We start from the raw sequence: 15144 nt of genomic DNA, 5'->3' as shown, positions 1-15144 counted from the left end.
CAACTCGCTGAGATTTCTGATTTTTCCTTTGCTGATCCCTCCCCCCTGTTTCATTCACTCTTTGCTCGTTACCTGTACAGAAGCTGTCTATTGTAATTTCTTTCTTCTTTTTCTGTTGTTTGCTCATATTTACTCCTTCTTTGCATCCTGCATTTGTCTGTGCTCTTGCTCCTCTCATTTTTTTTGGTTTTGGAGCTGTCAGTCTCCCCTCTTGGAGCTTTGTCAGATCTCTTGATACAGTCTCGGGGGGGGGGGGAAGGGATGTTGACTTCCCTGTCCTCTGGAGGCTTTTGATTGGATGAAGTTCAACTATGTTGGGCTGTATGTGCTCTGAGGCCAAAGACTCCTGGAAGGCTGGGGCCATAGGCTCTCTCCAGTTCTCTGCAGCTGCTTCTCCGCTGCCTGCATTCCACACTCTTAGCCTGGCAGAGCACTGTCCGCAAGATTCACCAGTACCTTTGTCCACCAAGAGGTTCCTGTCCTTGTGGGAGGCCCTGCACTCTAGGGAGGGAGGGATCATGGCCTCCCTGAGCTCTGAGGACTCCTGATGGGATTAGGTTTAACTGGGTTGGTCTGGATGTGCCCCGAGGCAAAAACTTCCGGTGAGACTGGAGCCAAATGGAAGGACCCAGTCAAGGGGCTGCAGGCTCTTCCATCTCTCTCTGGCTGCTTCCCTGCCGCCTGTGTTGGATGCTCTGAGCCTAGCCCAGGTTGCTCTCAAGGTACACCCTCCAGACCAACACCTTTGCCTGCCCAGAGGTTCCCGCTGACACTTGGGGCTCAGCACTCTGGGCTGGGGGAGAGGGATCCTGGTACCTTCCTTCTGCCTTCCCCTTAGACCTGAGTGTTCTCGGATTCTGGCTTTTGGGGGGTGTACCTTTTGAATTGAGTCCAGAAGGAGGGTTCCCCACCTCTGTCCTGTTCTTAAGTTTGAATTTCAGTCCCCTAGGAGTGTTCAGTTTGTGATTGGTAAGGAAGGGTTTTCAGAGGTCTGAACTTTTGCTGCTTCTAAGCCGCTATCTTGACTCTGCCCCCAATAATATAAGTTTAAATATATACATGCTTGCTATAATATTAACACATACCCAAACAGCTTTAGACTGTGGGAACCTGCCATTTATTGATAATTGTTTTGGGACTGTGATTAATGTTTGTGTCTGATTCTAGGGAACGGGATCAAAAAGGAGCACAGACTTAACCTGAATAGTGCCAAAAAGAGCACACAGGTCAAAAAAGAAAGAAACCAATCCAGGTAGGATTGATGCACTTCTAAGGCAATACAGAGGACCTGAACCTAGTGTGAGACTTGAGGTTGCAATGCTTGACATATGTTAAAACGTAGGTCTTCCTTGTACCCACATTCTTTGTGAAAATACTTATAGACAAGTACCAAAGTTTGGCTATCATCCTGGCTCCCTCTATCCCTGAGAAAAATCAGACCAAGGAATGACACTTCCCTATCAAAATAAAAATCTGGTCCTTTTTTCTCTCCTATACTAGGGCAACTTCTTGTAGCCTTGACTACAAATGAGTAAGTAAAATATTACTGCATTCTCACACTCATTTTGTGGAGGGGGGAGAACATCAATACACTGGAAGGGTAAAGAGGTTGGAGATAGGAAATACTCAACTCTTACGTGCATTGAAATTGAATGAAAGAGGGAAGAAGAATCCAATCCATTGGGGCAGAGAATAGACTCATTCCCTATAGGGGAGTACAAGGGTAACAAATGGGAGGGAAGCAGTATAACGAAGGGAGAGCGTGGGGGGATAGTTTTAAAAAGACTGCAAAGAAAAAATGGGGGAATAAGAAGGGAATGGGGTAGAAAGGGAAGTAAAATAAGGGTGGGAAGTAGGGGGATTTATTAAAACAAACATTGGTGTAGAAGGAAATAGTGAAAGAAGAAAAGGCAGGAACAGGAGTAGAAATCAAAATGCTGGTTAATATACAGCTAGTAATCATAACTCTGAATGTGAATGGAGTGAATTCACCCGCAAAAAGCAAGCGAATATCAGAGTGGATCAGAATCTAAAACCCTACCATATGCTGTCTACAAGAAACACACATGAACAAGGTAGATACTTATAGGGTGAGAGTAAGAGAATGGAGCCAAATAAATTGGGCATCAACTGATAAAAAGAAAGGAGGAGTTGCAATCATGATATCTGACAAAGCCAAAGTAAAAATACATCTAGTTAAAAGAGTTAAGGAAGGTAATTAAATACTGATAAAAGGCAGTATAGACAATGAGGAAATATCAGTACTCAACATGTATGCACCAAATGGCATAGCATTCAAATTTCTAAAGGAGAAACTAGTGGAGCTCAAGGATGAAATAGACAGAAAAACTATACTAGTGCGAGACTTGAACCTTCCTCTATCCGAACTAGATAAATCAAATGAAAAAAAAATAAGAAAGAGGTAAAAGAAGTGAATAAAATATTAGAAAATTTAGAGTTAGTAGATATGTGGAGAAAAATAAATAGGCACAAAAAGGAATACACTTCTTTTCAGCGGCACATGGTACATTCACAAAAATTGACCATATATTAGGGCATAAAAACTTTGCAAACAAGTGCAAAAGAGCACAAATAATAAATGCAACCTTCTCAGATCACAATGCAATGGGAATAATAATTACTAAGGGTACATGGAGAGATAAATCAAAAATAAATTGTAAATTAAACAATACGATTCTCCAAAACCAGTTAGTCAAAAAACAAATAATAGAAATAATTAATAATTTCATTGAAGAAAATGATAATGATGAGACATCCTTTCAAAACCTATGGGATGCAGTCAAAGCAGTACTCAGGAGAAAATGTATATCCTTGAATTCATATATTAACAAATTAGGGAGGGCAGAAGTCAATGAATTAGACATCTAAATTAAAAAAAAAACTAGAAAGTAAACAAATTAAAAATCCTCAGATGAAGAGATCTAATAATGAAAGGTGAAATTAGTAAAATTGAAAGTCAAACAACTATTGATTTAATAAATAAGACTAGAAGATGGTACTTTGAAAAAACAAATAAAACAGACAAAGTACTGGTCAGTCTAATTAAAAAAAGAAAAGAAAACCAAATTGACAGTATCTAAGATGAAAAGGAAGTCCCCACCTCTAATGAAGTGGAAATTAAGGCAATCATTAAAAGCTATTATACCCAATTCTATGGCAACAAATATGGCAATCTAGGTGATATGGATGAATACTTACTAAAATATAAATTACCGAGACTAACAGAGGAAAAAAAATAGATTATCTAAGCAACCCCATATCAGAAAAAGAAGTTGAACAAGCCATCAAAGAACTCCCTAAGAAAAAATCCCCAGGTCCAGATAAGAACTCACAAATGAATTATATCAAACATTCAAAGAACAACTAATCCCAATATTATACAAACTATTTAAAAGAATTAATAAAGAAGGGTTCTATCAAATTCATTTTATGACACAAATATGGTACTGATCCCAAAACCAGGTAGGTCAAAAACAGAGAATGAAAACTATAGACCAATCTCCCTAATGAATATACATGCAAAAATCTTAAATAGAAAGTAGCAAAAAGACTCCATCATGTCATCACAAAGGTTATTCACTATGACCAGGTAGGATTCATACCAGGAATCCAAGGATGGTTCAATATTAGGAAAACCATCGACATAATTTACTATATTAATAAACAAACCGACAAAAATCACATGATTATCTCAATAGATGCAGAAAAAGCCTTTGATAAAATACAACAACCATTCCTATTGAAAACAGTAGAAAGTAAAGGAATAAAAGGGCCTTTCCTAAAAATAATAAACAGCATATATCTAAAGCCATCAGCAAATATCTGCAATGGGGATAAACTTGAAGCCTTCCCAATAAGATCAGGAGTGAAACAAGGATGCCCATTATCACCCTATTATTTAACATTGTACTAGAAACACTAGCAGTAGGAATTAGAGAAGAAAAAGAAATTGAAAGTATTAAAATTGGCAATGAGGAGACCAAGCTATCACTCTTTGTGGATGATATGATGGTTTACTTAAGGAATCCTAGAGAATCAACCAAAAAGCTAGTCTAAATAATCAAGAACTTTAGCAAAGTTTCAGGATACAAAATAAACCTGCATAAGTCATCAGCATTTCTATATATCTCCAACCCATTTCATCAGCAAGAATTAGAAAGAGAAATTCCATTTAAAATCACCCTAGACAATATAAAACACATAGGAATCTATTTGCTGAGACAAACACAGGAACTATATGAATACAACTACAAAACATTCTCCACACAATTAAAACTAGATCTAAACAATTGGAAAAACATTGATTGCTCATGGGTAAGACAAAGTAACATAATAAAAATGACAATCCTGACCAAATTCATTTACGTATTTATTGCCATACCCATTGAACTACCAAAAAAAACTTTTTTACTGAATTAGAAGAAAACATAACAAAGTTCATTTGGAACAAAAAAAAAAAGATCAAGGATATCCAGGGAAATGATGAAAAAAATGCAAAGGAAGGAGGACTTGCAGTCTCAGATCTCAAACTATACTATAAAGCAGTGGTCATCAAAATAATATGGTAGTGGCTAAGAGACATAAATGAGGATCAGTGGAATAGACTTGGGGTAAATTACCTCAGTAAGACAGTCTATGATAAGCCCAAAGATCCCAGTTTTGGGGACCAAAATCCAGTATTTGATAAAAACTGCTGGGAAAATTGGAAGACAGTATGGGAGAGAAGAGGTTTGGATCCACATCTCACACCCTACACCAAGATAAACTCAGAATGGGTGAATGACCTGAATATAAATGTGAGATTTAAAATGGTTGATGTCTTAAACTGTAGTGATTAAAATAGTGGAAGATATAAATTGTGATAGATATAAGAGAGGGTGAGTAAATTTGACCGCAGAAAATATGTTTCACTACAGCATCTTGGTTTTTAAATCAAATATAAGGTGGTCACCAGGGAAATATTCCCAATTATTCAAATACCCAAGTCAACTGGGTTTTATAGAGAATTTTAATTAATATAATGAGGAATTAGAGAAAGAGTAGCAAAGAAATAATTATGAAGGGCCTCAAGCCAATATGGCCTAGAGCTGAGCCTTAAGAGAGAAATCAGTTTTTTAACACTCACCACAAGGTCTGAATAAACAAGGATTCTAGTGACACCAGGCCAGCTCCATCTCAGCTGACTTCACCAGAGAGCCTTCCAGCCAGAGACTGTTCCAAAGGGCCTCTCTCCAGAGCCTCCAGAGGGACAGAGTCCCCTTAGAGGAGCTCCAGCGAGACCTCCTTAGAGATTGTCCTCCAAGAGCTTCCCTTCTCCAGAGCCTCTCTCAAGAGATTCTTCCCAAGAGGTCCTCATCAGAGATCCTCCAAAAGGAATTTCTCCAAACGGATATCTCCTCAAGAGATTCTGCTTTTTCTTATATAGGGGTTTTTCTCCCATGTCACCTCCCCTAAGTCCCTACATCTACCAATGACTGTAGACACTTTCCAAAGGACTGCCCATCTAAATTCCTGCTAAGTCGACCAATCTCCTCAGTAAGTCTGAATCCGAAAAAATGCTGCTGTGTCGACCAAGATCCTCAGTAAGTCTGAATGAGAGAAAACACAGCTGAGTCAACTAATCTCATCAAGAGAAAACTTGCCCGACCCTTTTAGGTACCTAGCATCCCATTGCATCAATTCTAAAACCAGGCCTGGCTCAAAGAACTCCTTGCCCCACCATAAGCATGGATCCAAGTACTTTCTTTGTTTAGCAAGGAGTTTTCTGCCCTAAAGCATTCTTAAGTACAGGTGGAATAGAGGTCTTCCCATTTCTGATCCTGGCGAGTTCTCACATCAAAATGGGGAATGTTTCTCAGTAGGGAATTTGTTCCAATTAAGAATTCCCCGGGGGGCAGCTGGGTAGCACAGTGGATTGAGAGTCAGGCCTAGAGACTGGAGGTCCTAGGTTCAAATCTGGCCTCAGACACTTCCCAGCTGTGTGACCCTGGGCAAGTCACTTGACCCCCATTGCCTAGCCCTTACCACTCTTCTGCCTTGGAGCCAATTCACAGTATTGACTCCAAGATGGAAAGTAAGGGTTTAAAAAAAAAAGAATTCCCTGATGGGGAAATTTTTAACATTCACAAGTTTGAGAGATTTCAAGATTTACAATCCCCCCTGATGATCATTGGGAGACTAGTCTCCCCATTGATCATTTAACATAATCAATTTGTAATCCTAAATGCACTTCTAACTATAGATATACACGATATTCAAATTTCTAAGAGGAATTAGAATAGTGAGAGAGGAATAGTAAAGAAAAGAAAGCAAAACCAATGTTTTGCTAGGCGCATTGACAGAAAGCCAAATTAGGGGCAGTCCCTTTTGGCATAAATGTGTACATTTACAATAAATGTTCAATCAAAGTTCAGTTCAATCAATCATATACAAAGTTCATTCTTGATCTTCTTGATGAAGTATAGGTTTTCTGGCATCTTTCTGCAACAGTTCATTCTCTGGATATAAAAGTTTCAAGCTTCTTCCTTGAAGATCTTTTCTTGAATAAAATCAAAATCTTGAATTTTTATAAAAGTACAATCTTAAACAAAAAATCAAAAATTCTTGGATTTTTATAAAAATACAATCTCAAACAAAAAATTCAAAAATTCTTAGAGTTTAAATTAAAATACAATCCCCCCTGAAGTAAGTATTAAAAAAATCAAATTTAGCTCAGAATGCAATGTTGAGTTATGGGGGTGTATGAGTCAATTATCAGAAGAATAGAAAAACAATAAAAAACATAAGAAAAAATTCAAAATAGGCCCTTGTATAGGTCCAATATAAAGTAATTTCTATCCCACAAGTCTGTAGGACAGAATGCAGTAATATGTCATTTAGCCATTTGCAGCCAAGACTACAGGAAGTTGCCATAATATAAAAAGAAAAGAATTAGAATTCTATTTTGATAGGGAAGCATCATTCCCTCGTCTGATTTTTTTGTCATTCTCAGGGATATAGGGAGCCAGCATGATAGTCAAATTTCGTAAAGAGTGTAGATACAAGGGAGTCCTACGACTTAACATATGTCAAGCGTCGCAACCTAGAGGGTCACATTAGTATTTCCAGTGTGCTCTTTTTGGCACTTTTCAGGTTAATTCTATGCTCCTTGTTTTTTATCCCTTTTTCTGGAATCATACATAAACATTAATCATAGTCCTATAATATTTTATCAATAAATGGCAGGTTACCATAGTTTAAAGCTTTTAGGTATATATTGATATTATAGCAAGAATATATATTAACTTCTATTACTGCAGGAAAAAATTAATATTAATTATGTGTACCTTCAGTACAAAGATGAGAAAAAATCAAATATTCTAATCAAAATAAAGAAAAGAAATAATAAAAATAAGGAAAAAATCAGTAATTCAATGTGTTCTCAAAAAAAAAAAACAGCATCCACTTGTCTAAGGATTATTATCTCCAATGCATGCAATAGGTTTCAGTCAATCAGTCTCAGCAGAAAATGCTTTCTTCACATGTGAGCAGTGAATCCAAGAGTCCTTTTCTCCAATCTTTATGGATGTTGGAGTAGTTAACAATATTTGGAATGGTCCTTCCCACGAAGGCTGAGTTGCTCCAGTACGCTTGAAATTTTTAATATAAACTTTATCTCCTGGATTCAGGTCATGCAGAGAAAAGTCTAGTGGTCCAGCTTGTACTGCAGCTCTGGATTCATGAAGTTCACGTAGTTTGTGCTGAAACTCCTGTATATAGGAAGCAATAGTAATATCTCCTCCTAATAGCGATGTATAAACCGGGGAGAAAGGCTTAGCCTGTATAGGCGGATGTCCAAAAAGCATCTCAAATGGTGAGATTTGTAAGTCTCCTCTAGGCCTGCTTCTAAGATAAAATAGGGCCAGAGGGAGAATTTCAGGCCATTTTAAATGGGTCTCAGTGCATAATTTGCCAATCATAGTTTTAAGTTCTTTGTTCATCCTCTCTAGCTAGTTCATCCTCATCCAGCCTGAGCTCTGGGGATGATATGGAACATGAAATTTGGGAGTTATTCCCAAGCAAGAATATATCTGATTTAGAACAGAATCAGTAAAATGACTCCCCCTATCGGAATCAATATGTGCTGGCAGGCCAAAACGAAGAATAATTTCCTTTAAATGTATCTTTGCAACAAAATCCGCTGTGGCTCAGGTCGCAGGAAATGCTTCCGGCCATCTGGTTAGTTGATCTACAATTACTAGACAAAATTTATAACGTCCAGCCTTTGGCATTGTTATGAAATCTATCTGTAGATGTTCAAAAGGTGTGTAAGCCAGAGGACGTCCACCAAAGGCTTTTCCACGAAATGCATGTTGGTTATATGCCTGGCAGTTAGAGCAGGCTGAACACACTTTAGAGGCTATGGTAATTATACCAGGGGCTATCCATACTCTCTTAACAGAGTCCACGATGCCCTGGGTGCCAAAATGACCATTTTTATGAATAGATTGGCAAATTTGGTTATAGAAACTTTTAGGGAGCAGGGGTTTTCCTTCAGATGACACCCATACTCCATTAATCTGTTTTGCTTTGAATTTTTGTTTCCATTTTCCCCTTCCTTTAAATTATAGGAAAGTGGTAAATTTAAATCATTAGTAGTTGTTAATGTTAAAATTAATTCAGGCCCTTCTATGGCTGCTAGCTTTGCAGAGGCATCTGCTCGATAATTTCCTCTAGAGACATAAAGAATGAAACTATAAGCAAATTAGGTGAACACAGAATAGTATACTTTTCAGATCTTTGGTAATGTAAAGACTTTAAAACCAAGCAAGAGGTAGGAAAAATCACAAAATGTAAAATCAATAATTTTGATTACATCAAATTAAAAAGGTTTTGTACAAACAAAACTAATGCATCCAAAATTAGAAGGGAAGCAACAAATTGAGAAACAATCTTCATTACAAAAACCTCGGACAAAGGTCTAATTACTCAAATTTATAAAGAGCTAAACCAATTGTACCAAAAAATGAAGCCATTCTACAATTGATAAATGGGCAAGGGACATGAATAGGCAATTTTCAGTTAAAGAAATCAAAACTATTAATAAGCTCATGAAAAAGTCTTCTAAATCTCTTATAATCATAGAAATGCAAATTAAAACAACTCTGAAGTATCACCACACACTGAGCAGAATGGCTTACATCACAGCAAAGGAAAGTAATAAATGCTGGAGGGGGTGTGGCAAAGTTGGGACATTAATGCATTGCTGTTCAAGTTGTGAATTGTTCTAACCATTCTGGCGGGCAATTTGGAACTATGCCCAAAGGCCCCTAAAAGTCTATCTGCCCTTTGATCCAGCCATAGCACTGCTGGGTTTGTACCCCAAAGAGATAATAAGGAAAAAGACTTGTACAAAAATATTCATAGCTGCGCTCTTTGTGGTGGCCAAAAACTGGAAAATGAGGGGATGCCCTTCAATTGGGGAATGGCTGAACAAATTGTGGTATATGTTGGTGATGGAATATTATTGTGCTATAAGGAATAATAAAGTGGAGGAATTCCATGGGGAGAGGAACAACCTCCAGGAATTGATGCAGTGTGAGAGGAGCAGCACCAGGAAAACACTGTACACAGAGACTGATACACTGTGGTACAGTCGAATGTAATGGACTTCTCCATTACTGGCAATGCAGTGATCCTGAACAAATTTGAGGAATCTACCAGAAAAAACACTATCCACATTCAGAGGAAACAATGTGGGAATAAAAACCCCAAAGGAAAACAACTGCTTGAATACATGGGTCAAAGGGATAAGGTTGGGGATGTAGACTCTAAATGAACATCCTAATGCAGACAACAACATGGAAATAAGTTCTGATCAAGGACACAAGTAATACCCAATGAAATTGCATGTTGGCTGCGGGTAGGGTAGGTGGAAGGTAGGGAGGGAAATGAAGTGATTATTATAACAAAAAAAAACAGTGTCTCCATTTCACCATTCCTCAGTCCTGAAAAAGATCACTTGGCTGGAGTCCTGCAATGGTCGGTCTCTTGCCAAGACACTGTTTCTATAATGGCCTAAATAGTGACAATGCCATATTCAGCTTTCCATTGCCGAGTCCAAAGACCCAGAAGAAAAACCTTTCTCCAAGGGGAAACACTCCTGATTGTCTTAACCAGATCCCTTTGAAATATGCTCCCACCTCAGAGGAGGGAGCTTCTTGGTAAGATTGCTGACAGGATGCCACTCTGACCAGGTGGGTAAAGATTCCAGAAGGAGATCTCTGCCTTTCATGCAATGGAATAAGAATATTAGGCAGCAAGAGACCCTGAAAAGGACTTCTGAGCCTCAGTTTATAGGAGGTGGATCATAGCAATTGGGCACATGTTTAAGTAAATATATGCCACTCATGCACCTGACTACCAGCCTGGTGGGAAGGAAGGGGCTAGAAACGTGGCAGCTAGGATCTGGAAAAAACCTTCTGGGATCTCAGAACTTTTCATCAGGGAGTCCTCTCAACCCTTCCTGCTGCCACCAAGGAAACGCTTCCCCTGCTGGGTGCTCCCAGGGCTCCCTTGTGCAGGCTCCAAGTCAGGAAGAGAACCGGTCTCAGAGAAAAAGGCAGGCCAGGGAGTTCTCAGGTCCACAGGCCCCCACAGCAGTGAGAAGAGCAAGGGACAGAGCAGGGAGTCAGGCCAGGAGAATCAAAACCTCATGAGGAAGTGGAAGATCAGGGAGCACCAAGGATATGAAGAACTTCAGGGCCTAATCTGGATCACCAAGCTTACTCAGGTCCTTTGATGCTGACAACCTGAGTCTGTCTCCTGCCCTGGGGCCTGACACACCAACAGGCTAGGTCTTGCAGATCACACTGATGGACTCAAACCAACCTCCTCCTGGCTAGCCATCCCAACCTCTCAGAGGTCCCATGGTGACCTGAATTTCCCAGCAATTCTTTGGTAGGGCCAGTATAGCCCCAAAGAGAGGGCCAGCAGGAACTGAACTCAGAAGCTCTCCTGATGGCTTGGGACAGGTTTCTCTCATTCCATTTTGGCTTTTCTGACTTTCTCTTACCTTCACAATAAAAGAAAATGAACAATACTGCACAGCAGCTTTCCATCCTCCTCCTTCGGGTCATAGTGCTAGAGGGAGCAGGAATAGGCACATAGGAAACTGGGAAAGAATCCAGAAAGCTCCAAAGCCCATTGCTTCTCAGCCAGGGAGAGGTGCGGACATCTAGGAAGGGAAGGAATTGCCTGAACAGGAGTCCCAGAGAAAAGTCATACAGTACCTAGTCTCCCAAAGGAATTGGAGGGGAAGATTTCAGTATAGGTACAGGTGGCTGAGAGAACAGTGACAGAGAGGGCAGAGATGTCCAGGTCTACTCTGTAGAAAAAAGTAGAACTTTTCTGGGGATTGCCATCTGGTTTTACCCCTCAGGACGAGTTATGTAGCTTCCCTTAGTTGCGTCCTGTGGGAGATATGATTGTGAGTGCTATGAGAACAGAGGGCCATAGTAGGGGATTCTACCAGTTTCTGTTTGGTTGTAGGGAATGAGAAGAAACTGGGAATTTGGCCTGGGCTTAGACTACCAGGAAAGTTTTGCAGTCAGGCCTGAGTGCAGAGTTTCTCTTCCTGTTCAGTGCCCATGCCCCTTGGCTTTTCAGTGAATCGTCTCATGTCTTTTATTCATTCTGAAATAAAAGAAATTCTACTGTATAGCCTCATTATATCTTAAAGAAAGAGATCAATGTTTCTTCTCTAAAGGGAAACTAAGACGAGTTTCTGTGATATTTCAATAAGATGATATCATGAATTCTGTGTATCTCTATGACAAGCTCTTCCTTTTCTCTGAGTTGGGAAGCCCCGTCTGAGATTGCCCCAAGGTCTTCCCTTTAAATCTATGAACTTCCCATTCTCCTTCCCTATTCTCCCCTACAAGTTTCTCTGGGAGTCACTACATCACTCATGAAGCCAAGGTTGAGTTGCCAGATTGCCTGGGACCAACCCTTTGACACACCACTCCCACCCCAAACCTCAACCACTTTCCCTGCAACCTTCATGCCTGGCCTCACTGATCTCTGAGCCTTGGGTGTTGGAGAGAACCACCCTGAGATCTGATCTCATGGAGAGGAGAACCTTTCCTCTAGCACCCCCACTTTTCCCTCCCCAGGTTTCCCCTAGATCCTCTACATCTGGACATATTTGAGCCTATTTATCCCTTGCTCTCCTCCCTGAAGTGACAGACAGCTGCCATGTCACAGATAGAAAAGTGGAGTTGGAATCGAAGGACTTGCTCTAGAATCTTGGCTCTGACTTTCTAAGGTTCTAGTAACCTGGGTGACCATGACAATTCCCTTGACCTTTCTAGAGTTCCAGACTCCCCTCTGATATCTCCTCCAGGACTAGGTCGTAGAATGGATCCCTGTGGACAGGCTACCCTGATACCCCAGATGACACTTCTAGTCCTCTGAGGTGGGATAGGGAGATGGGAGATTGGGAGTCTGAGTTTTATTTCTAGTTGGGAGGATTGAGGGGGATCAGGAAGAAATCACTGCACTCCCTCCATGACATAGCTCCCCAGATGGAAAGGGTCTGCCTCAGAGGAAAGGACTTAAGTTCTCCAGCACTGGCTGGATGTCTACAAGTCCTGAATGTTGTACAGGGGAATGGCACTCCGACACAGGTGAGAAAGAGGCATCTGCTTTCCCTTCCAATTCTGAGGGCCTGTGACTGGAAGACTCCATGGGACTATAGCCCTGGCAGTTGAAGCTCCTCCTTGTCTCCCATCCCTTCAACTCCCTCTCCAACTGTACCAACAGCCTGGGCTGCCACTCACAGCCCCTCCTGTCTCCAGATTTCAAATCTTTCCCCAAGGCTGCTCCCTGGTGCTTTTCTCAATCAGCCAAGCAATATTCCCTTCCCAGACACTCTCAATTGGACTCCTTCCCTCTTTCTGCTCCCTGTCCCTGGTTCACACAGCAGCGGCTCTGTGGGCACATTTGGTAGAAAGGCTCCTTTAAAGTTCTTTCTTTATTACAAATATTAGCATATGGAAACCAGCCTGTACGTATCTATTGCTTATCCCGCAAACAAACTAGGGGACTCTGGAATCAGCCTAGAATTGGAACAAGGTCTTTTTGGTCACCCTCATGTGGCACAACTCGAGAAACACTAGAATCTTTTGTACCTAGCCAACAAAAATAATATACTCCCTATCTACCTGTGTGTGTAGGTATGTGTTCATGTGTGTGTATATGTGGAACTGGGTGGGAGAGATTGAAATTATACAATTTGATAATGAAAGAATTGTAGATTTTAGAGCTAGAAGGGATCGTAGGTCCCTAGTAAGGCTAGTTTCCCTCTCATTTGTTAGATGAGGACTCTAAGGTAGAGAAGAGTTAAGTGAATTTCCTATAATCACAAAGTGATGATGTCTGTGCTAGAATTTTAACTCAGGTCTTCTTGAATTCGGGCAGCTAAGTGATATACTAGATAGAATACTTGGCCTGGAGTCAGAAAAACTTGAGTTCAAATTGGGTCACAGACACTAATAGATCTCTGTGACCCTAGGAAACTGATTTAACCTTATTTGCCTCAGTTTCCTCATCTGTAAAATAAGTTGGAGAACGAAATGGCAAAATCAACCCAATATCTTTACCAAGAAAACCCCAAATGGGGTCATAAAGAGTCAGACATGATTGAACAGCAATAACAAACTTCTTGAATTCTAAATCAAGCACCATTAGATCAGGCTGCTATTAAACCCTTTCTTCTACTTAGAAACACTGCCCTCTATTCAGATGACTCAGTTATATATTTCACATTCTCGAAGAATTGTGGTGAATGAATTTCTCTGATAATACATGGCCTTTGGAGAAAAAGAGATGTCTAGACAATGGCTTCAGGACTGGAAGCAGCCAGAGGCCACTGCAACAGGAATGGGATTGAAGTGGGTAGATGGGTTTCAGGGAAAGGGGGTGCTGCTGGGAGCCATAAAGCCATGATGTCTTGACAAGGTCACACGTGGTAACCAAGAGGTCACAGAGTGACTCTTTGGCAAAATGGAATTATCCACTCAGCCCCCTCTATGTGACTTCTCTTATCTACATCCCTTACTAATGGAATTGATAAGATTGTTATCTCCTCCCTAACCTTAGAAGGAATAATATAAGAGCAAAATACCTGTACTCTATTTCCCCAAAACATCACCAAAAGATCAGACCCTTAAACCCATTCCCAAAAGACTACCATGGGTTAATATGTACTTAAGTACACAATTCCCAGTAAAACCATAGCCACAAGCCAAGGCCAGAACTTTCCCACTCTCAGAAACTTATTCTACTGAAGCCAGCATACAAATCAATCATAAAGGTCCATACAAAATATGCAGGTACATCAAGCTTCATCATGCCTCAGTGACTTGATTCTTCACCTTGAGAAACTCCCTAGTAAACCCTGAAAAATGATCAGTCTAATATTAAATCTGAATTGTGTTCTCAGTACCTCTCAACTTCAATGTTATGATCGTTGAACTGTCTTTAAGAATTTCTGATTGATTATTTCTTTTTATTAAAAGTAATAAGTAAATTTCCTTGATTGTTTGTAAACTCAAGCTCCTCACAGGGTAATGAGAAAATTAAGCCACTTGTGATGAAATCATTTATCTTAAGCAATACCTTTATTTATCCTGTCAAAATCTGTAATAACAATACAAGAATATAGAATGTTAATCAAGTGATTTGTTAAAAGTTAATGTATCACTTTTCCAATTATCTCTATTTGGACATGTGTGTTAGGTAATGTATCTGTGTGCCAAGAAAATGGGTATAAAATAGAGATCAGGCCTGGGAATGGTGGAGCAGCTACCAGGTACAAAGCATGCCCATGGCTGAATGATATATACAGCTTCTATTTGTTTGCTTGTCTTCTGTTTGTTATTTTCTTGACTGACCATTTGGTACCTGCTGGGAACCCCTAGAGCCACGAGTGAGGCTGAACCCTGCTTGTGACAGGTTGCTCCAAGGGAGGGTTCGGGTACATGAAAGGCAAACTTCAACAAATTAAAATTTCTTCTTGCCCATAGAATTGAGAATGTTAGAGTTGAAAAAGGCCTTAAAGAGGCAATGTCCAAGCTGAGAGGA

Source organism: Monodelphis domestica, chromosome X (assembly GCF_027887165.1).
Source record: "Monodelphis domestica isolate mMonDom1 chromosome X, mMonDom1.pri, whole genome shotgun sequence".
NCBI lineage: Eukaryota > Metazoa > Chordata > Mammalia > Didelphimorphia > Didelphidae > Monodelphis > Monodelphis domestica.
Note: the sequence above shows the minus strand (reverse complement) of the source record.